This window comes from Phyllobates terribilis, unplaced genomic scaffold, assembly GCF_046119375.1.
Source record: "Phyllobates terribilis strain yellow unplaced genomic scaffold, ASM4611937v1 Scaffold_4__5_contigs__length_816908805, whole genome shotgun sequence".
NCBI classification, from domain to species: Eukaryota; Metazoa; Chordata; class Amphibia; order Anura; family Dendrobatidae; genus Phyllobates; species Phyllobates terribilis.
Genome location: NW_027362764.1, coordinates 352970724 through 352993575, shown reverse-complemented (window position 1 = coordinate 352993575; position 22852 = coordinate 352970724). Strand labels below are relative to the sequence as shown.

General features: G+C 46.4%; 1 protein-coding gene across 1 annotated transcript in view; it reads right to left on the bottom strand.

Moving 5' to 3' along the window:
• Positions 1 to 22852, bottom strand: part of SLC6A18 (solute carrier family 6 member 18) — a 1027837-nt gene that overhangs the window by 314852 nt on the left and 690133 nt on the right. The gene's annotated exons all lie outside the window — the stretch shown is intronic.

Genomic DNA, 22852 nt, shown 5'->3' with positions numbered 1-22852 from the left:
TGCGTAAAAAATTGTTATTAAATACAAAGTTGGTGTAGCTTGGTACAGATGGGCTACTACAACGAGTAACAGACACTGCTACTATGCCCAAAAGGTTTTACTTGGCTAGATGCAGTAAAAAATTGTTATTAAATACAAAGGTGGTGTAGCTTGGTACAGATGGGCTACTCCAATGAGTAACCGACATTGCTACTATGCCCAAAAGGTTTTACTTGGCTAGGTGCAGTAAAAAATTGGTATCAGATACACAGGTGGTGTAGCTTGCAACACAGATAGGCTACTCCACTGACTAACACACACTGCTAGAGGCCCAAAAGGATTGACTTAGCTAGATTTAGCCAAATGCTGTGAAAAACACTTGCACATCACTGGCACAGACCTGCCTGGCAAAAAGTGCTAGGAACTGCTGTAACCTAGCCTTCAAAATGGCTGCAATTACAACTAATCCCTACTCCCTACACCTATCTGTCTATTTAAGAGCAAATTCGCTTGCAATTCTCACAGTTACAAAGTATAGCGCCCACAGCAGCAGCGGTGCCATCTAACACTCAGCTGCAGCAGTGAGTAAATGGTTGCGACGGGGAAAATGGCTGGTTCTTATAGGGCAAGGACATGTGACATACACAGCCAATGACACATGCCCTTGCTTGTGTGAAAAAAAGCACTTCGCTCCGTGTGTGCGCTGCTGATAGGCTGACAGACTGCACCTCCCCACTGTAAATGCAGGAAAGAAAAAAAAATGGAGATTGGCATTATTTCTGCAGAGATCCATCCCCTGCCCCTCCCCCCGCCCCGCTGTACACTCAAACTGCGTATTAACATTAATTTTCAGCATTACTGTGAAAAAATCCAGTTACAATTTTGGTGCACGAACAGTTATCGAACATAACCTCGAACAGCCGGATTTTTTGCAAATCGTTCGGGTTCGTCGAACGGCTCGAACACCGCCCAAAACAGCTCGAATTTGAGATTGGCGAACAATTCGAGTCGAACACTGCTCATCTCTAATTAGCACAAAGGATTGATATCCTGGAAGGTCTATCTATTTGAACTAGCTAACAATAAACCACGGAGCTAACTAGCTGACTACTTGCAGCAGCAGCAGGTGCAGCCTCACTATGCTATTACACTAGCAAAATGGTGCCGAAACCACATATTTGCTTTTTATATGGAGAGGGATATGTGACTTCGGCAGTCAATGACGCAAGCCCTTGTGTCTGGACATTGTGGATGGTTTATGCACCCTGATTGGCTGCCAAAATTTCTACACATTAAGTTAATAATAAAAAAAAAGAATAACAGTCCGCAGCTCCGCTGTCCTCTCCCCACCCCCTCCCTTCATCAAACTCATCTACCCCGCTCATCATACAGAATCACTATCCTATCCAAAGTCATAACAAAAGCTTTAGTGGAAACATGATCATTTACCAAACTTTGGCTGAATTTTGCTGATTTTGAGAAAAATGCTATGGAATCTAAGCACGAATCTGAATGTGCAATGTCTGTGCCGACTTTGAGATTGGCGAACATTTCCTGAACAAGTTCGCTCATCTCTAGTTCTAATGTTACCTGTCCATAGTTCTGTTGGTGATAAGTATGATACACGTTACCTGTCCATAGTTCTATCGGTACATGTATCACTCTTATCACCAGACAGAACATAGACAGAACTATGGACAGGTAACATTAGAAGGTGATTTGATCAGGCCGAAATGTTGGATTATTTTGTCTGTCACATGATCGGTGAATTCATGAATAAAGTTTTTGAAAATCATATTTTTGTCACAACTTCTGTGCTGGAGGTTGCCTCTATATATTTCAAATATTGTTATGATATTATATGTTACAATTTGATGACAATAATGGCATGGTTTATTAGATCATATGCTCTATATGATTCACTGCAATTCAATGCAGTCAGATAGGTAACATTCTCCTGACATTTGTCAAACTCAGAACTGTGCATCAGATTGCTAGATAGAGAAGAATGGTTTATCACTTCACATAACATATTTCTGTTGCTCGAGAGTCCAGTGGCAATATGCTTTACACCACTCCATCTGATACTTGGCATGTAAGGTTTGAATGCAGCATCTCAGCTATAGAAAACCATGCTCCCAGTGTTTTAGTTCTTATGTTAAAGTGCTTAGGATATAAGTCTGCAGTCACTTTATGTGACTGCAGGCTTGTGAATCCCCACGTGGTGTGCACTGCATCCTGTAAGGATTCTACGGTACATGATCACAAGTATGTCACTTGCCAACTAGATGTGTGTGGCCTCGCTCAATTCAAGTGTATTGAGCGAGGTTGACGCTATCACTTAGCATGACTGCAGACTTGTACCCTAAGGCTGGTCAATCCCTTTAATGCCAGAGAAGCTTTTGAACTCTGCAGTCAATGAATAAGCACTGCTGCAGTCATGTGCTTCAGCATTCAGCAACCCAACTTTGTAACTTTACGCTGTCTACCACCTTGTGGCTGAGTTGCTTTGGTTCCTAAATGCTACAATTTATCAAAAATACGGCTTACAGTTAATCTAGAAAGGGGCTGGAGGCAGGGCAACCTAGAAGGAAGCCCCACATGACTGGGATGGGCCAGCAGGGTGTAATTTGAATCTCAATAATCGGGATTGGGTAGAGGTCAGGAAGGGCGGGCATTGGGACGGGGGTGGAGATGGGGGACGAGAGGTATAAGAAGGAAAAGTGCGGGAAACGGGTAGTCCAGAGGAGAAGAGCATAGGAAAAAGTAATAGAGGAACACATTTAAAAAAAAAAAAAAAAATCTTACCTTAATTCCAAATCGTTTGGGACGTTTCTCTGGCTGTCATGGAGTCTGTGGAGTCCCTTGTCGCTAGGTTGAGGGAGGCAGCAAGATCCAGGCGAGGAGGATGGCTTGAGGCCCAGCTGTCCGGTCTGCTGGGGAATGCAGGCGAAGAAGAATCCACGTCTGGATCAGGAAGAACCGCCAGGAGGACGCGGCCACCCGAGAGGCTCTCCCCGGAGATGGTGGGTACGGGCAGCAGGCGCAGGCTGCGGAGCCCCTCAGGGGACCCTGCGTCCGGTGACCATGCCGGCAGAACCCCCCGCCAGTGTGCACGCCGTGGCAGGAATCTGCCCAGCCGGCCTGCTGGCTTTCTAAGTGTCGGGCTGTGGTCCAGGAAGGAGGTGCCCCGCTCCTTTGTGGTGCGGCCTACTCCGGAGCCGCGCCGCAGTACCAGAGCGCAGGCCGCGCCGGAAGCAGGGCCCTTGCTGCGGACGCGTCATCCAGGGGCGGGGCTTCACCGGAAGGGCGGCCCACATCACTTCCGCCCCTGGAAACAGATGGCAGGAACGATCGGCCTATCAGCGGCGGGCGCGCGGACACGCCCCCCGCTCCAAGATCCCGCGGCAATGTACGGAGCGGGAAATTCAAAAGACGGAGCACCAGCGCTACTGCAGAGGCGGATAACGGAGGGAACACTCGCGCGGCAGGCACACCTGGCGAGGTACCTGTCGGGGTGCCTGCCAGACAGACCAGCAGGGGAAGGATGCAGCAGAGGCGAACGGGCAGGCAGCAATTCCAGGATCTCCTGCCTGGCCCAAGTCACACCGGGCAGAGGGATGAGGCGGCAGGCAGCAGCATAGGGTTGCCTGGCAGTTTTTCTCGGACTGACATGATCAAGGCCGTACATGGATGGTGGTGAGGACCGGAGCAGAGATGAGTGGAGGACGAGCGGCTGGGACATCAACACAGGCTCGGGTCCCCCCTGGTGACGTGGAGGCCAGGGGCGCGGGCCTTGAGCGCATGGAGGCAGGCGGATTGGACTTCGGTGGAGATCAAGGCGAAGCAAGGAATCGTCAGGACTCGGGGCGTACGGCTGGCGGGGACACAGCACCCGTGCAGCTTGGTGAGTATGCATCTATGTATGGTTTGTCGCCCGCGGGGTCATTAGCGTACGGGGTGGGGGATAGGCAGTTGGCGGGCCCCAGCGGGGGAAATGTTAGAGGAGGTAGTGGGTCGGATGTATGTGGGATTAGGGAAATGTTGGTTAACATGTCGCGCATTCTGGGCAGATTAGAAGGTGGTGGGGCTAATCAAGTGGGGTCGTCACCAGCGGGGGCTTGGATACATAGTCAAGCGGCGCTGTCACAAGAGGGGAGCGAATCGGCCAGGTCAGCGGGGTTGGCAGCCGGGATACCGTCTGGGGTGTCGGTGTGTGTGCAGACGGATAAGGAGAAAGGGGATACTGTAAAACTGGATGATAGGGCGAAAGTCGAGGTATATGTGTGTTTTGAGGGGCCATTGGGGGCGCATTTAAAAAAAGAGGTTAAGGAAAAAATTTGTCGGGATGAGTATGTGGAAATTTTTTCCCTTCTTCCGTTGGAAAAGTTTAACCTGGATAAGGGAAAAAAGGACGACAGTAAGAAAGAGGAGGAAGAAAAGCGCAGGTGGAGGTTGATTCCACAGACGTTTGTTAACTGGTTACAAGCTTTTGCAATAATGGCTAGCGTTATTGGGGAAAAGGCTCCTGATAATTGCTCGGGGCTGTTTTGCTACTTGGACGCCATTGGGGAGGCTCATAGGACTTATGGGGGTCAGGCATGGTTACGGAATGACGAGCAATTTCGTCAGAGGAATGCAGTTCGCCCGGAGATTAGATGGGATCAAAAGGACATTGGATTGTGGCTGAAGGTTATGGCCCCAGTGAGGTATGGGCAGTCCTTTCACGGGAGCAACAGTAGCGGGAACCAATCAGCAGGACATGGGGGAAACAGTCAGGGGGCACAAAGCACTAAATAAGAAGCGGGAACTTGCTGGCAATTCAACAATGGCCATTGCAAATATGGGAGCTCCTGTAAATTTAAACATGTGTGCTCCCATTGTAGTGGAGGCTCACACGGAGCATCAAAATGTTTTAAAAAGGGTAAGGGAAAGCCGACAGTGGGTACCGGTCAAGGGGGTGACTCCAGTGAGGGTGCACGCGATGGCCCCCTTTCTAAGTAGGTATCCGGATCAGTTGAAGGCTAAGGTTATTTCGGACGGTTTTTTGGAAGGTTTTAGAATACCTCTTCCTGAGCACGAGGTCCCCGTTTCAGTAAAAAATTTGATGTCGGCCTCCGTTCATCCTTCAGTGTGAAATTGGCTAAGGAAGTCGAGTTGGGCAGGATGGCAGGACTGTTTCAGGACTTACCTAGTAGCAAAGTGATTATCTCGCCACTGGGGGTTGTGCCCAAAAAAGAGCGGAATAAGTTTTGGTTAATTCAGCATTTGTCGTACCCGAAGGGGCTCTTGGTGAACGATGGCATTGCACAAGAATTGTGTTCAGTTGAATATACTCCATTTGATGCTGCGGTGCAATGGGTACGGCGATATGGGTCAGGATCGTTGCTAGCAAAAACGGATATCGAGTCGGCTTTTCGGTTGCTGCCAGTTCACCCGGATAGTATCCCGTTGTTAGGTTGTTTTTGGAATGGGGCATATTACGTGGATAGGTGTTTGCCAATGGGTTGTGCAATTTCGTGTTCTTTGTTTGAAACGTTTAGTACATTTTTGGAATGGGTTGTGAAGGACCTGACATCAGTTAAGTCAGTCATTCATTATTTGGATGATTTCTTGTTTATAGGCCCTCCGCAATCATTGTTGTGTAGGAATTTATTAGGTACTATGGTGTGGGTGGTAGAGCATTTTGGCGTACCATTGGCTGAAGAAAAGACAGAAGGCCCTTGCCTACAACCATAAGTTTTTTGGGCATTGTAATTGATACTGAAAGGATGGAGTGTCGGTTACCGGAGGACAAATTGAATTTGCTCAAGCAGGAGGTTGATAGAGTCGGGAGGCTGCGCAAGGTGATCCTGAGGGAGTTGCAATCGCTGTTAGGGCGACTGAATTTTGCATGCAGGATTATGCCAATGGGCAGAATATTTTGTCGCAGGTTGTCAGGCGCGACAGCAGGAGTGCGGGCCCCCCATCATTTTATTCGGCTAAATAGGGAACACAAGGAGGATCTAAAGGTTTGGAAGCTGTTTTTGGAAGGTTATAGCGGCAGGTCATTAATCCAGCAGGAGTTCTTAAGTAGTGTTGAGCCACCCCCGTAGTGTTCGAGTTCGGTTCGGTTCGTCGAACACCCGTGTGTTCGCCGAACTGTTCGTCGAACTGTTCGTCGAACACCTTCGAACACCATTAAAACCAATGGCAGGCAAACAAAAACACATAGAAACACATAGAAAACACCTTCAAAGGTGTCCAAAAGCTGACAAACTGCTCAGAAGACATAACTAACACATGGAAAAGTGACAAGTACATATAGTCATGCAAAAAGAAAAGAGGTGGAGGAGTAAAAGGAGGGGGAGACACAGATATAGGCATGTCATGCCCTTCTAAAATCCAAAAAGTGAGAAGCCGACACGTTCAGTCAGCTCCTGCCCGTGCCACCTCCATGTCGCCGGGTTTGTGCCAGAGCCGCGGTGAACCCTGACGGCCAGCCCCCCTCTCCCAATACTGGTGCCTGTCCGCTGGTGGGTCGAGCGAGCCCCCCTGTGGTGGAGGCAGCTCTAAGCTTTTTAATTTAAATTGTCTCTCTAATTTGAATGAATACACTTTAAATCCATTTACAAGGATCTATTGGAGGGCAAGTCTCATGCCAGCAGCCGCGTAATTCCAGCTCCAGTAGCGTCCACTAAAGCTGCTGCAGTTAAAAAGCTTTTATAAGGATCGAGCTCGGCTGTCCACCGCAAGGCATCCTAGTGCCAGTCCCAGCCCCTATGCCTTGGGGTGCCCCCTGATGCTCTTCACTGAGTATCCCGTGGTCCCGAAGCATTTCCTTTGAAAAAATTAAGTGTCCAAACAACAGGTGGTGTAGGTTGCTTAACAGCCGGGATAATCCGCTGACTAGCAGACACTGCTACTAGGCACAAAGTATTTCCTGGGCTAGATGCAGTTAAAAATTTGTAATTAGATACTCTCGTTGGATGCTGAGAAAGCATTCCATAGAGTCTCCTGGCACGCCATATATGATTCTCTTAAAAAGCTTGGGGTAGGGGTCTAGGGGACCCTTTTATAGCCAAAATCACGTCCCTGTATCACAATACGTTACCTAGGCTGAAGATAAATGGAACTGTAGCACCCTGAGGGCTCGGTTGCTACAGAGGTATTGCACCTCACCCAGAGGTGTGATATCTCACTCTCAGGTAAGGATGGAGTGTGGATCAGGACCCGACACCTGCATGCATTACACTACATTGCCGTGGGGCAGGGCGACCAATATGCCTCTGAGATGGGCACGACAGTCCCTGTCCCTGGCTGGAGTGGGGGGAGGGAACACTGAGGAAGGGGAACCCTGTAGTGCAGGAGCAGGGAGGAAGCAGTTCCTGGGTGCATTGAGAAGGGAGTATAAAAGGTGGGCACCATCTTAGTTCAGTGCAGAGAAGTCTGAGCAGAAGTGGCAGGGAGCAGGGGCTCTGCATGAGCTCTGCTCCGGAGGCGGGCCTAGTAACAGAGGCCCAAGCCTGGAAGAGGGAGAAGGAAGGAAGAGGAGCGGAGAAGGCTCCAGGAACGAGAAACGAAGGGATCCCAGGGGTGCGGACTGGCGAATCGCCACCGCACGCCCGAATCCACCTGCATAGAGGGGTCAGGCCAAAGGGGGAGACCGGTCCCCGAAACTAGTGGAGGCAGGAAACAACCCTCAGCTAGAAACCGGAGGCTGTGACATTTTATATGGCGCAGCCCCTCGCTACACCCGCTAGGAAGGCAGCACATAGGGTCAGGGAAACTGGCGCCAAGTTTACCAAGAGGAGGCCCGAGGCAGCCGGACAGAAGGGTTGGTAAGAAAGGCCAGACAAAGGACACACAAAGGGGGTTCTGTGAAGCGCTCCAAAGTTATCTGGGAGTTGTCTGAGCCCCTCACCTGGTGAGCACAGTACGACGTGGGCAGCCATTACCTGCAGACGTGGTCTGGATAATAAGAACTGTGAGTAAAGGCCCTGGACTGCATCACTGACTCCGTGTCATTACTGCTGATGCCCTGCACCATCACCCCCATCCTCCGCATACACTGCCCTGAGGCTATACTCCTCCCGTGGGGAGTTATGCTACGCTCTGCTGCACCCACAACACCAGCCTCAGCGGTCTGCCCTGCAGCGGCGGTTCACTCTGACCGCAATCCACGGGTGGCGTAGTCGGACATTTAAACATCAAAACCACATACATAGTTCCGCCACTGGTTTGACCACCCTGAGCCACGGAACCGGGTCGCCGCCACGAAGACTACAACCACCAGCATCCACCAAAAAGGGTCCGGCTCCGGGTGTCCCAAGGCCCAGGGGGTGCATCAGAACATTTTCATCACCTTTCACAATCACCAATGGGACAAGGCAGGGATGTCCTCTGTCCACTCTCTTATACATCCTAGTGACGGAGAACCTGCTCTCATCAATTCGCCATAACCCCAATATTAGGTGGATTGAGGTGGGAGGCACCGAGTACAAGTGCTCTCTATTTGCTGATGATGTACTAGTATATATCACTCAATCACATATATCCATCCATGCTGTTATGGCTGAAATAGATCACTTTGTTACATGGTCAAATTTTAAAATCAATGCAGCGAAGTCTGAGGCCCTCGATGTCTCCCTCCCCAAATCCATATAGGATTCCATCCAGTCCAACTTTCCCTTTGCCTGGCCCTCACAGGGTATCAAATACTTAGGAATTCCTATTCATAGAGATCTCTCCCATCTATGTTATCTTAATTTTGGGCCCTTTATTGAAGAACTCCATACAGACCACGGTTGGCAAGTTAGAACTGTAAGATTCACTACGTGAACCACTGGTGTTTTGTGGAAAAGCACATGTACACTGTGTTCCAAATTATTATGCAAAAAGTGTTTAGGAGTGATAAGGGAAGATTTTGTTTGTTTGTCAGTTAAACTCATTGATGGTGATGTGTGTCAGGGCTCTTTATATCACTGTAAGCAATTGCAGACACCTGTGCTAATTAGTTTGGCAGGTGTGTCCAATGAAAGGCAAGACTACTTAAGAAGGCTGTCTCACATTATTAAGCAGCCTACATTTTCTGCCAAAATGGGAAAGAAAAAGGATGTGTCGGCTGCTGAGAAGCAACAAATTGTGGAGTGTTTAGGTCAAGGCATGACTACAATCAACATTGTGCGATGATCAGGATGAAGTGTCTTGGCAATCAAGAAGTATGTAGCTGATTCACAGTACACACGTGTGCGTGCTGATAAGGGCAAATTGAGGACTCTTTCCTACAGGCAATTACATCAGGTTAAAAGAGCAGCGGCAAAAAAGCCTTGTCATAGCAGCAGACAAGTTTTTGAAGCTGCTGGTGCCTCCAACGTCCCCCGAACAACAAGATGCAGGGTCCTTCAGAGGTTTGCAACTGTGCATATGCCATCCTGTCGACCTCCTCTATCCACTTCACACAAGCAGAAACGGCCCCAGTGGGCCAAACATTACATGAAGACTGATTTCAAAACTGTTTTGTTAACGGATGAGTGCCGTGCAGCGCTCGATGGTCCAGATGGATGGAGTGGAGGATGGCTGGTTGATGGACACCCCACGCAAACACGGCTACAGCGCCAACAAGGAGGAGGTGGAGTAATGTTTTGGGCTGGAATCATGGGGAGAGAGATTGTCGGCCCCTTTAGGATCCCTGAAGGCGATAAAGATGAACTCCATAATGTATGTGGATTTTCTCAAACAGCACTTCCTGCCATGGTTCAAGAAGAAGAACCATGTATTTCAAGATCATTTTTTTGCATGATAATGCACCATCTCATGCTGCACATAAAACATCTGCATCTCTGGCTGATATGGGCATAAAAGGGGACAAACTTATGGTGTGACCCCCATGCTCCCCTGACCTCTACCCCATTCAGAACCTCTAGAGCAACATCAAAAGGAGTGTCTATGATGGCGGGAGGCAGTTCACATCTAAGCAACAGCTCTGGGAGGGTATTCTGTCCTCATGCAAAACAATTGAAGCAGAAACCATCCAAAACCTGACAAATTCAATGGACGAGAGAGTTCAGAAGCTCCTTTCGAACAAGGGGTCCTATGTGAAAATGTAACATCACCTAGAATAAAGTTTTGAGTTGAAAACTGTTTGATTTCAGTTTCTAATAACCTGCTAATGCTTATAATTTCAAAAATGACCATTTTTTTGGTCTTTATTAAAATGAAAAGGTTGATCGAAAAGTTTGGGGGATCTAAGAGTGTGGCAACCCAGTAGTCATGATTACTTCGAATTCTGACAATATGAGGGTCATGCTGCAGGTAGTGCAGCAAGAAGGCACTTATGTGTCTTGCGCATCTCGGAGCCCCAAAATTATTTTCCGGGCTAGATGCAGCTAAAAATTATTATTAATTTTAAATCTGGTGGATCTTAGTATAGATGGGCTAATAGGATCAGTGCTGCACACTGCTACAAAGCCCAAATTATTTTCCAGTCAAGATACAGATAAACATGATTAGTAATTTGAAAGCTTAAAACGGTTGGTAGGGTGATTTTAACCAATCATCAAGCTTTTACTCTCCCCAGGATGACACAGGGGTAGAAAAGTCGTTTCGTATCCATGATTTGTTCATCTTTATGAACGTGAGTCTGTCTACATTATCAGTGGAGAGCCGCGTGCGCTTATTTGTCAGCACACCACCAGCAGCGCTGAACACACGTTCAGACAGAACGCTGGCTGCGGGGCATGACAAGATCTCCAAGGCGTAAGTGGCTAGCTCCGGCCATTTATCCAGATTGGAAGCCCAAAAAGAGCAAGGGTCCAGTGACACAGTCATGGCTTTAATGTTTACTTGGAGATACTCCTGTACCATCGTCTCTAGGCGTTGACTATGTGTCAGACTTCTTGTCTCCTGTGGCCTTGCAAAGGATGGGCTAAAAAAGTGGTGAAATGATTCCGCAAAATTGATGTTACCAGCAGATACTGTGGTTCTGTTACGGTTTGAGTGCTGAACACTTGACGGTCCCACGGTTGGCAAGTTGGAACTGTGAGATTCACTACGTGCACCACTGGTGTTTTGTGGAAAAGCACATGTAAGATTCTGCAACAGTCTCTGCTGATACTCCTGCATGCGTGCATCCCTTTCTATGGCAGGAATAATTTCTGCAAATTTACTTTTGTACCGGGGATCTAACAGTGTGGCAACCCAGTAGTCAGGATTATTTCTAATTCTCACAATTCGAGGGTCATGTTGCAGGTAGTGCAGCAAGAAGGCACTCATGTGTGTTGCGCATCCAGGAGCACCAAGTCCCTGTTGTGTTGGTGGCGAGGTAACAATCATGCTTCCTTCCTCTGTCCTCTCCCCCCAACCTCGCACAACAGAAATGTGATCAAGGTCTCCCTCATCTGATGAGTCTTCCATCAGTTCGTCCTCCACTTCTTCCTGGGCTCCTGCACCTTCCTCACTAGTTTGGCTGCTACCATGCGCCCTGGTAAAACCATCTCCCCCACCCTCACATGCCTGCCGCCTTGGTGCTGCCGACTGTCTGGACCTTGCAGATGTTAGCCCTTCCGCATACAACTCCTCCTCCTCTACTTCCTCCACCTCCTCTTGTGCCACCACCTGACTCCGAATTCTGTTTAACATGTGCTCCAGCATGTAAGTCACCGGAATAGTCATGCTGTTAATGGCATCGTCAGCACTAAACATCTTCGTCGCCATTTCAAAACTGTGCAGAAGGGTGCATAGGTCCCTGATCTGAGACCACTCCTCCAGCGTGATTTGCCCCACCTCCGGATCTCATTGGCCCAGGCTATACGTCAGAACGTATTGCACCAGGGCTTGTCGGTGCTGCCACAGTCGCTGCAACATGTGCAGAGTTGAATTCCACCGGGTAGGCACATCGCATTTTAGCCGGTGAAGTGGCAGGCCCAACGACTTCTGTAGAGATGTAAGTCGCTGAGCTGCGGGATGCGAACGGCGGAAGTGAGCACACAGCGACCGTGCCCTCTGCAGAAGGCCATCTAGTCTGGGATAGTGGGCTAAAAATTGCTGGACAACCTGGTTCAACACGTGAGCCATACAAGCCACGTGTGTGACATTGCCCCGGCGAAGGGCCGCACCCAGGTTTGCAGCATTGTCACACACGGCCTTCCCTGGTTTCAGGTCCAGTGGAGACAACCATTCATGAAATTGGTTCTCCAGAGCTGACCACAACTCCTCAGCTGTGTGACTCACATTTCCCAGACATTTCAAAGTAAAAACCGCCTGATGACGTTGAGCCCTACTGCCTGCATAGTAAGGAGGTGTGCAGGATCCCTTCTGTGCAGTTAGAAAGCTTGTGGCATGACCAGACAGGCTTTGGGTGCAGGTGGAAGACCGAGAGGAGGTTGAGGAGGCAGAAGCAGTGGAGGAACTTTGACATAAAGAGGATTGACGCACAACTCGTGGGGACGGCAAGACTTGGACAGCAGCCCCTTGTCCTGCTGTCACCATAGTTACCCAGTGCCCAGTCAGCGACATGTAACGCCCCTGTCCATGCCTACTCGTCCAAGTGTCTGTGGTGAAATGCACCCTGTCACACACAGAGTTTCTCAAAGAAGCGGTGATGTTGTGTGCGACATGCTGGTGGAGCGCAGGCACACCTTTCTTTGAGAAGTAGTGCCGACTGGGCATCTGGTACTGGGGCACTGCGACGGACATAAGGTCTCGAAAATCCTCTGTGTCCACCAGGCGGAAAGGCAGCATTTCTGTAGCCAAGAGCTTGCAGATGGTGAAATTCAACCTCTTAGCTTTCTCATGGCTAGGAGGAAATGGTCTTTTACTTGTCCACATCTGAGGGACCGAGGGCTGGCTATTGTGCTTAGACGGGGTTGATAAGGGTGTCCCCGGCAAACTGCCGGTCTGTGAGGAAGATGCAGGCGGACATGTTAGGTTGCCTTGATCCAAAGGTGGTGCTATCGATGTCGGACAGCGCTCAACACCAGCTGGTGTTACCACCTCCAAAGAAAATGATGACCTGCCAATCACGCTGGCTGTTGCGGGTAAAGAGGTGGCAGGTCTGCGCCCCAAAACAGGTGTGACTGCTGTCCCCCCAGTCACAGAGGATGAAGAGGCCGCGGATGCACAAGATATGGCAGACGGTGGTTGGCCCGGCCGCTAGGCCGCATTGTAGCACACTGAGCTTCCCACTGCAACTTATGCTTCATGTCCATGTGCCGGTTCATGCATGAAGTACTCAAACTATGTATTTTTTGGCCTCTACTTAGCTTTTGCTGACAAATGTTACAGATAACACGAGTTGGGTCATCTTTATCGATCTGAAAAAATGCCCAGGCTATGCTAGGCTTAGCACCCATGCGACCTGAAGAGCCACCACGACTTGTGGTGAGAGGCAGAGTTGTGTTTGAGGATGCAGTTGTTGACGTGCTTCCAGTACTACGTCTCTGTCCAGGAAGGCGCAACCTGACCTCGTCGTCACTAGCATCTTCCTCCACCTCCTCTGCTGACCTCATCTCTTGGCTGACTGTGGGTTCACAGTAAGTGGGATCTCCAACCTCATCATCATCACCCTGTGCGTTATCACACCCGTCGTCCTCAGAGCCAACCTGTTCCTGCCCTGACAAAAAACTAAAGTTGTCGCTCCAATCAGGTATTTGAGTCTCATCATCGTCTTCCTCATTGTCTCCACCAACAGGAGTTACAGTTTGGGAATGAGGGTCTACATTATGGTCAGAACCTTCTGCGTCTGGTCCTGGATCCGACTCATAAAGATTGTGGGCATCAGTGCAGATCATTTCCTCGTCTGGATTCACAGAAGCGCTGGAGTCGACCTCTGATTCCCAGGCTATAGTATGAGTAAACAGCTCTGCAGACTCAACCATCTGTTCTACCTCATAATCAGACGGGCAGCTGGAGATTTGGGAGCTGTGAGGAAGCAAGTGCGATTGGGGTGACACCTTTGAGGACTGGAGTATTTGTGATGTTGAAGTTGATGTGGAGGAGAGCCCACTTAAAGGAGCACTTGATATCCGTTGAAGCACCTGCTGTTTTTGTGCCTCATCTGGAATTTGTAGCGATTGGCGTTGCCGTAAGAAAGGGATCTTATCACATTGTCCGCTAAAAGAAGTAGACATTTTAGTTTGGCTGGAAGATGGTCTTTCTTCTGCAGATGTTACTGTTGCTTTAACACCTACCCCACGGACACAACCTTTTTTCCCCTTCCCAACACGCCTATTCCCCTTTCCACCAGCAGCAGGCCTTTTTCCACTCATTTTGGTGGTTAACTAATTCACAACTCTGGAGTTGTTTGCACAAAAAAACAATGGATGGGAACCGAGCAGAGCTGAGTGGCCAAACTGTGGTATTAGGCCAAAACTATTGGCTGGGTTAGATGCAGAAAAAAATTATATTCAATTTGCAACCTGATGGAGGTCAGTATAGATGGACTAATAGAGAAAGTCCCACACACAGCTAGAAGCCCAAATATTTTTTCAGAGGTAGATGCAGAAAAAATTTATATTCAGTTTGCAACCTGATGGAGGTCTGTATAGATGGATTAATAGAACAAGTCCCACACACTGCTAGAAGGCCAAATATTTTTTCAGAGCTAGATGCAGAAAAAAATTATATTCAGTTTGCAACCTGATGGAGGTCAGTATAGATGGACTAATAGAACAAGTCCCACACACAGCTAGAAGCCCAAATATTTTTTCAGAGGTAGATGCAGAAAAAAATTGTATTCAGTTTGCAACTTGATGGAGGTCAGTATAGATGGACTAATAGAACAAGTCCTACACACAGCTAGAAGCCCAAATATTTTTCAGAGGTAGATGCAGAAAAAAAATATATTCAGTTTGCAACCTGATGGAGGTCAGTATAGATGGACTAATAGAGAAAGTCCCACACACTGCTAGAAGGCCAAATATTTTTTCAGAGCTAGATGCAGACAAAAAATTATTTTGAATTTGCAACCTGATGGAGGTCAGTATAGGTGGACTAATAGAACAAGTCCCACACACTGCTAGAAGGCCAAATATTTTTTCAGAGCTGGATGCAGACAAAACATTATTTTTAATTTGCAACCTGATGGAGGTCAGTATAGATGGACTAATAGAGAAAGTCCCACACACAGCTAGAAGCCCAAATATTTTTTCAGAGGTAGATACAGAAAAAAATTATATTCAGTTTGCAACCTGATGGAGGTCTGTATAGATGGATTAATAGAACAAGTCCCACACACTGCTAGAAGGCCAAATATTTTTTCAGAGCTAGATGCAGAAAAAAATTATATTCAGTTTGCAACCTGATGGAGGTCAGTATAGATGGACTAATAGAACAAGTCCCACACACAGCTAGAAGCCCAAATATTTTTTCAGAGGTAGATGCAGAAAAAAAGTATATTCAGTTTGCAACCTGATGGAGGTCTGTATAGATGGATTAATAGAACAAGTCCCACACACAGCTAGAAGCCCAATATTTTTTCAGAGGTACATGCATAAAAAAATTATATTCAGTTTGCAACCTGATGGAGGTCAGTATAGATGGACTAATAGAACAAGTCCCACACACAGCTAGAAGCCCAAATATTTTTTCAGAGGTAGATGCAGAAAAAAATTATATTCAGTTTGCAACCTGATGGAGGTCTGTATAGATGGATTAATAGAACAAGTCCCACACACAGCTAAAAGCCCAATATTTTTTCAGAGGTAGATGCAGAAAAAAATATATTCAGTTTGCAACCTGATGGAGGTCAGTATAGATGGACTAATAGAGAAAGTCCCACACACTGCTAGAAGGCCAAATATTTTTTCAGAGCTAGATGCAGAAAAAAATTATATTCAGTTTGCAACCTGATGGAGGTCAGTATAGATGGACTAATAGAGAAAGTCCCACACACAGCTAGAAGCCCAAATATTTTTTCAGAGGTAGATGCAGAAAAAAATTATATTCAGTTTGCAACTTGATGGAGGTCAGTATAGATGGACTAATAGAACAAGTCCCACACATAGCTAGAAGCCCAAATATTTTTTCAGAGGTAGATTCAGATAAAAATTATTTTTAATTTGCAACCTGATGGAGGTCAGTATAGATGGACTAATAGAGAAAGTCCCACACACAGCTAGAAGCCCAAATATTTTTTCAGAGGTAGATGCAGAAAAAAATTATATTCAGTTTGCAACCTGATGGAGGTCTGTATAGATGGATTAATAGAACAAGTCCCACACACTGCTAGAAGGCCAAATATTTTTTCAGAGCTAGATGCAGAAAAAAATTATATTCAGTTTGCAACCTGATGGAGGTCAGTATAGATGGACTAATAGAACAAGTCCCACACACAGCTAGAAGCCCAAATATTTTTTCAGAGGTAGATGCAGAAAAAAAGTATATTCAGTTTGCAACCTGATGGAGGTCTGTATAGATGGATTAATAGAACAAGTCCCACACACAGCTAGAAGCCCAATATTTTTTCAGAGGTAGATGCATAAAAAAATTATATTCAGTTTGCAACCTGATGGAGGTCAGTATAGATGGACTAATAGAACAAGTCCCACACACAGCTAGAAGCCCAAATATTTTTTCAGAGGTAGATGCAGAAAAAAATTATATTCAGTTTGCAACCTGATGGAGGTCTGTATAGATGGATTAATAGAACAAGTCCCACACACAGCTAAAAGCCCAATATTTTTTCAGAGGTAGATGCAGAAAAAAAATATATTCAGTTTGCAACCTGATGGAGGTCAGTATAGATGGACTAATAGAGAAAGTCCCACACACAGCTAGAAGCCCAAATATTTTTTCAGAGGTAGATGCAGAAAAAAATTATATTCAGTTTGCAACCTGATGGAGGTCAGTATAGATGGACTAATAGAACAAGTCCCACACACAGCTAGAAGCCCAAATATTTTTTCAGAGGTAGATGCAGATAAAAATTATTTTTAATTTGCAACCTGATGGAGGTCAGTATAGATGGACTAATAGAGAAAGTCCCACACACTGCTAGAAGGCCAAATATTTTTTCAGAGCTAGATGCAGAAAAAAATTATATTCAGTTTGCAACCTGATGGAGGTCAGTATAGATGGACAAATAGAACAAGTCCCACACACTGCTAGAAGCCCAAATATTTTTTCAGAGCTAGATGCAGAAAAAAATTATATTCAATTTGCAACCTGATGGAGGTCAGTATAGATGGACTAATAGAATGATGCTATCCCCAAAAGATTTTACTTCACTAGTTGCAGTAAAAAAATTGGTATTCTATACACAGGTGGTATATCTTGCAACACAGATAGGCTACTCCACTGACTAACACACTCTGCAATAGGCCAAAAAGGATTAGCTTTGCTAGATTCAGCCAAATGCTGTGAAAAAAACTTGCACAGCACTGGCACAGACCTGCCTGGCAAAAACTGATAGGAACTCATGTAACCTAGTCCTGAAAAGGACTGCAATTACAATTAGTCTTTACTCCCACAATCTATCTATTTAAGAGCACAGACCTGCCTGATAAAAGTCGTAGGAAATGCTGTAACCTAGTCCTTAAAAGGACTGCAATCACAACTATTCCCTACTCCCAAGCTATCTGTAGATTTGTGCGAAAATTGGCTTGAAATTAACAAGGTATAGCGCACACAGCAACAGCAGAGCCGTCTAACACGCAGCTGCAGCAGTGAGAAAATGGTGGCGACGGGGAAAATGGCTGGGTCTTATAGGGCAAGGACATGTGACATACACAGCCAATGACACATGCCCTTGCTTGTGTGAAAAAAAGCACTTCGCTCCGTGTGTGCGCTGCTGATAGGCTGACAGATTGCACCTCCCCACTGTAAATGCGGGAAAGAGAAAAAAAAATGGAGATCTTCATTATTCCTGCAGAGATCCATCCCCTGCCCCTCCCCCCACCCCGCTGTACACTCAAACTGCGTATTAACATTAATTTTCATCATTACTGAGAAAAAATCCAGCTATGATTTTGGTGCACGAACAGTTATCGAACATAACCTCGAACAGCCGAATTTTTCTCAAATCGTTCGTGTTCGCCGAACGGCTCGAACACCGCCCAAAACAGCTCGAATTTGAGATTGGCGAACAGTTCGAGTAGAACAACGCTCATCTCTATTCTTAAGCAGCTTTGATTGTGAGATATTTACGGATGCGGTGGGAGGTGCTGGTTATGGGGCCTATTGGAAAGGGAGGTGGAGTGTTGGAGTATGGCCGGTCGAGTGGTCGGAGAAGCGTCTTACGAAGAATTTGGCTTTTTTGGAATTGTTTCCCATCGTCGTTGCGGTTACTATTTGGGGTGAGTGTTTTGCCAACAGGAGAATTCGGTTTCATTGCGACAACATGGGAGTGGTGTCTGTCATCAACAGCTTGTCTGCCTCGTCCCCGTCTGTGATTAGGCTGCTAAGGGAACTAGTTCTTTGTTGCCTTAACTTGAATGCTTGGATTACAGCGGTACATTTTCCAGGTGTGCAAAATTCCATAGCAGATGCCTTGTCTCGTTTTCAGTGGGACCGTTTTCGGGCGCTAGCACCAGAGGCCGAGGACGTGGGACAGGAATGCCCTTCGCATTTGTGGCAGCTGGTTATGGAAGAGCAGGACGTTTAATACAGGAGTCCATTACAAGGCAGACTTGTGCATCATACGAGGCATCATGGCGAGTATGGCAAAGCTGGATTCTGCAGTGGGGCAGGGTGGAGAGTGAGGGAGATAGAGAGATGGTGGTGTTGTTTCTTGTGGGAAAGGCAGCGGAGAGTGGATGGTCTGTTTCAAAAGTTAGTAAATTTGTTGCAGGATTGGCATTCAGTTTTAGATTACATGGGTTAAAAGATGTTACAAAATCGTTTTTAGTGAAACAAGCAATTAAGGGCTTTAGGAGGGGAAGTAAAGTGTTAGATAAACGAAGACCGGTGACTTATAGTTTTTTAGAGCAGTTGGGTTTTGCGTTGGATAAGATCTGTTGTTCGGTTTTTGAAGCCACACTGTTTAGGTTGGCTTTTTCATGGGCGTTTTTCGGCGCACTAAGATTAGGTGAGTTGGTGGCACCAAGTAGGAATAAGGTTGGGGGTTTGTTTGCCGAGGACGTGAGCGGTTGGGACAGGTGCATTGAATTCTGGATCAGGAGGGGGAAGACAGATCAACTGGGCAGAGGCAAGCGAGTGGTATTGGGGGAAGTTGATGGATCGTTTCTGTGTCCTAGGAGCTGTTTAATGGCTTATTGGCAAGTCTGGTCGGGACGTAAGGGCCCATTATTGTGTCATAAAAATGGTGAGTTTTTGTCTCGTTTTCAATTTATTGCAGTGTTTAAGAAAGGGATCATAGAATTGGGCTTTAGCCCTGAGGTTTACGGGTCGCATTCGTTCAGAATCGGTGCGGCGTCAGAAGCGGATGGTTTGGGTTTAAGCAAGGAGGTGATAAAGCGCATCGGGAGGTGGAATTCAGATCGTTATCTGTCCTATGTACGGCATTAGGTGTGCAGGCTTATGTTTTATCTGGTCAGAAGTGAATACAATTCTTTGGTTGTCTTTTTGCAGGTGGCGTCCCGTTATTAGTCTGGATTCTCGGACACTCTTTCGTTCATTGGGGGGCGCTGCGGGCGGACGTGAGGCCGAACGGTAGGCAATTGGGTTTTAGCAGAGAGCAAGCGGTGGTTCGGTGGCTGGGTTTTCGAGGGATGGTATGGAGAAGGGTGCTGCCTGAATTCCATAAGGCGGCTCATTTGGACCGGGCGCCGGATATTTTGGTAGTGCATTTGGGGGGGAATGATTTGGGGTCTCGGCCGGTTAGGGAATTGATGAGGGATATTCGGATTGATTTTTTAAGGTTGTGGACATCTTTTCCGGGGGTGTTAATGGTTTGGTCTGACACTGTACCGAGAAAGAAATGGAGGGAGGCTAGATCAGTGAAGGGCATTAACAGGGCACGAGTTAAGTTAAATAGAGCAATAGCAGCATTTGTCGGTAGGAACGGGGGAGTAAGTGTTCGGCATCTTGATCTTGAGGCAGGGGTTGGAGAATTTTGGGCAAAGGATGGAGTACATCTGAACGATGTTGGAATTGATTTGTGGACATTGGCTATACAGGAGGGGATTGAGAGGGCCATGGCGGTGTTGGGGCGCTCACAAGCCTGAGGTGGTCAGGGCTGTTCGTTTGTGGCGGGGGGTGGGGTTCTTGGAGTTGGCACAGAAGTGTCGGTGGAAAATTATTTGAATTTTACAGGCAGTGGTTTGATTAAGTGGGGTGATCTGGCATCTGGTTTTTGGGGCTCTGGACGGGGTTTTACCCTGGGAACTTTTGGTGCCCTCGAGCTGGTGATGGACGGCTGAGGGTAACACGGTGGTTCGACTTTGGTTTAGTTTTGCCAGATCAATTTTTAACTCCAAGAACCCTCCCTTCTTATTTATTTCATAATAATGTATATATGTTAATGTTGTTTTTTAATAAAATGGCCGCTGTGGCCAAATTTATCCAAAGAAAATTACAGGTGCAGTGTTTTTATTTGTTAAAGTATGTAAGTGCGGTAAGATGGGGGTGGAGGCATATGAACGGTGGAACCCGGGTTGGCCGTATACGGTCAAGAAAGGGGCTGGAGGCAGGGCAACCTAGAAGGAAGCCCCACATGACCGGGATGGGCCAGCAGGGTGTAATTTGAATCCCAATGATCGGGATTGGGCAGAGGTCAGGAAGGGCGGGCATTGGGACGGGGGTGGAGATGGGGGAAGAGAGGTATAAGAAGGAAAAATGCGGGAAATGGGTAGTCCAGAGGAGAAGAGCATAGGAAAAAGTAGGTTATGGGTAAAAGGGTGGTTTTTCTTTTTAGCAGGGACGAATTAAAGTCGCATTTGATGTGGCATAAGGAAGACTATTTAAGTTGTGTAAGAAGGATTGTCACAGTGGCTTGGCGGGGGGTGGGTTCTTGGAGTTGGCACAGAAGTGTCGGTGGAAAATTATTTCAATTTTACAGGGAGTGGTTTGATTAAGTGGGGTGATCTGGCATCTGGTTTTTGGGGCTCTGGACGGGGTTTTACCCTGGGAGCTTTTGGTGCCCTCGAGCTGCTGATGGACGGCTGAGGGTAACACGGTGGTTTGACTTCGGTTTAGTTTTGCCAGATCAATTTTTAACTCCAAGAACCCTCCCTTCTTATTTATTTCATAATAATGTATATATGTTAATGTTGTTTGTTAATAAAATGGCCGCTGTGGCCAAATTTATCCAAATAAAATTACAGGTGCAGTGTTTTTATTTGTTAAAGTATGTAAGTGCGGTAAGATGGGGGTGGAGGCATATGAACGGTGGAACCCGGGTTGGCCGTATACGGTCATGGATTATTTACCAGTGAAGAAGTTTCACAATCCTATTACAGTACCAAGCTCAAGTTCAGTGAAATCTTTAGAATGAACAATTATTTTACAAATGTTTTTAAAGACAGACTGCATGACTAAATGCTTAAGATTATACGCCTGTGCCAATGGGCACTGAATGAAATAAATTAATTCAATGATTAAAACCTGCATCCCCATACTTTTGTCCATATAGTGCATCTACATTTCTTTAGAAAGTGTAAAATTAGACTAGATAGTCGGCAACTGCAGAAATATCACAATGGCTAATGCTTGATGATAAATATCCAAAGATACAAGAGCTTCTTACTAAATTAGAATATCATCAAAAAGTTAATTTCAATTCAATCCTTTCAAGGCTGTGGTTATCCCGGTTGCTTGTGAACCTTTTTTTCTACCACACTTTTTCCTTCCACTCCACTTTCCATTAATATGTTTGGATACAGCACTCTGTGAACAGCCAGCTTTACTTTTTGTATTGAAGAAATGAAATAAATTAACTTTTTGATGAGGATAAGTGCCCACGTTGCAGAAATGTTGCATATTTTTTCCGCTTCTCCCTGGCTGGAAAAACGCATGCAGTTTTTACATGCGTTTTTCCTGCCAGGTAGAAGCATTTGTCAAGCATTTTTGCATGTATTTCTGCATGCGGGTTATCAAGCGCTTTGCCAAGCGATTTTAGCATCACTTGGAAAAGTGCTTGACAACTTGGTCACACTATATACAGTAAATCCATGCAACCGGCATGGATTTATATAGTGTGACCAAGTAATAGTTAAAAAAAAGAATAACAATGGTAAAAAATAAAAAATAAAGATTATACTTACCTTCCGATGGCCCCCGGTGTTTTCTCCCCTGCGTCCAGTGTGTTGTATCGGTCGCGGTGGTGTGAAAGGGTTTGTGATGACGTCATTGAGTCATGTGACAGGTCACGCGACTGCCGACGTCAGCGGTCGCGTGACCTGTCATATGACTAAATGATGTCATGGCAGGTCCCTTAACCACCATGACCCATACAACAGACCAGACTGAGCGGAGAAAACACCGGGGGCCATCGGAAGGTAAGTATAATCTTTATTTTTTATTTTAAATTCTTTTTTTAACAAGTTCTATGGTACCCGAGTCTGGAGGAGAGTCTCCTCTTCTCCAAACCCGGGTACCATCCGCACATAGAATCGCATAATATCCGTATATGCAAATGTGCTGACATGGATAATATGCGTTTCAATGCAAGTCAATGGCAGCAATTACGCTGCGTGTCCGCAAAATTAATGGACATGCTGCGTTTTTTTTCGCAATGATAATCCGCAGCGGAAATTTTCGCAGCATGTGCATAGCACATGCGGATTATCATTGGGGACCATAGGGCACGCATTACCAAGTGTTTTTTAAGCATTTTCGCTGCGGAAATCCCACAGCAAAAACACTTGAAAAACGCATAGTGGGCACGCAGCCTGAAAAATTGTTACATTAATATTAAAAATGGGACATTAATATTACTGTATATCCAAATGCATAACTTTTTCTTTTCAATGTATTTTCTGCACATTTTTACTGTGTA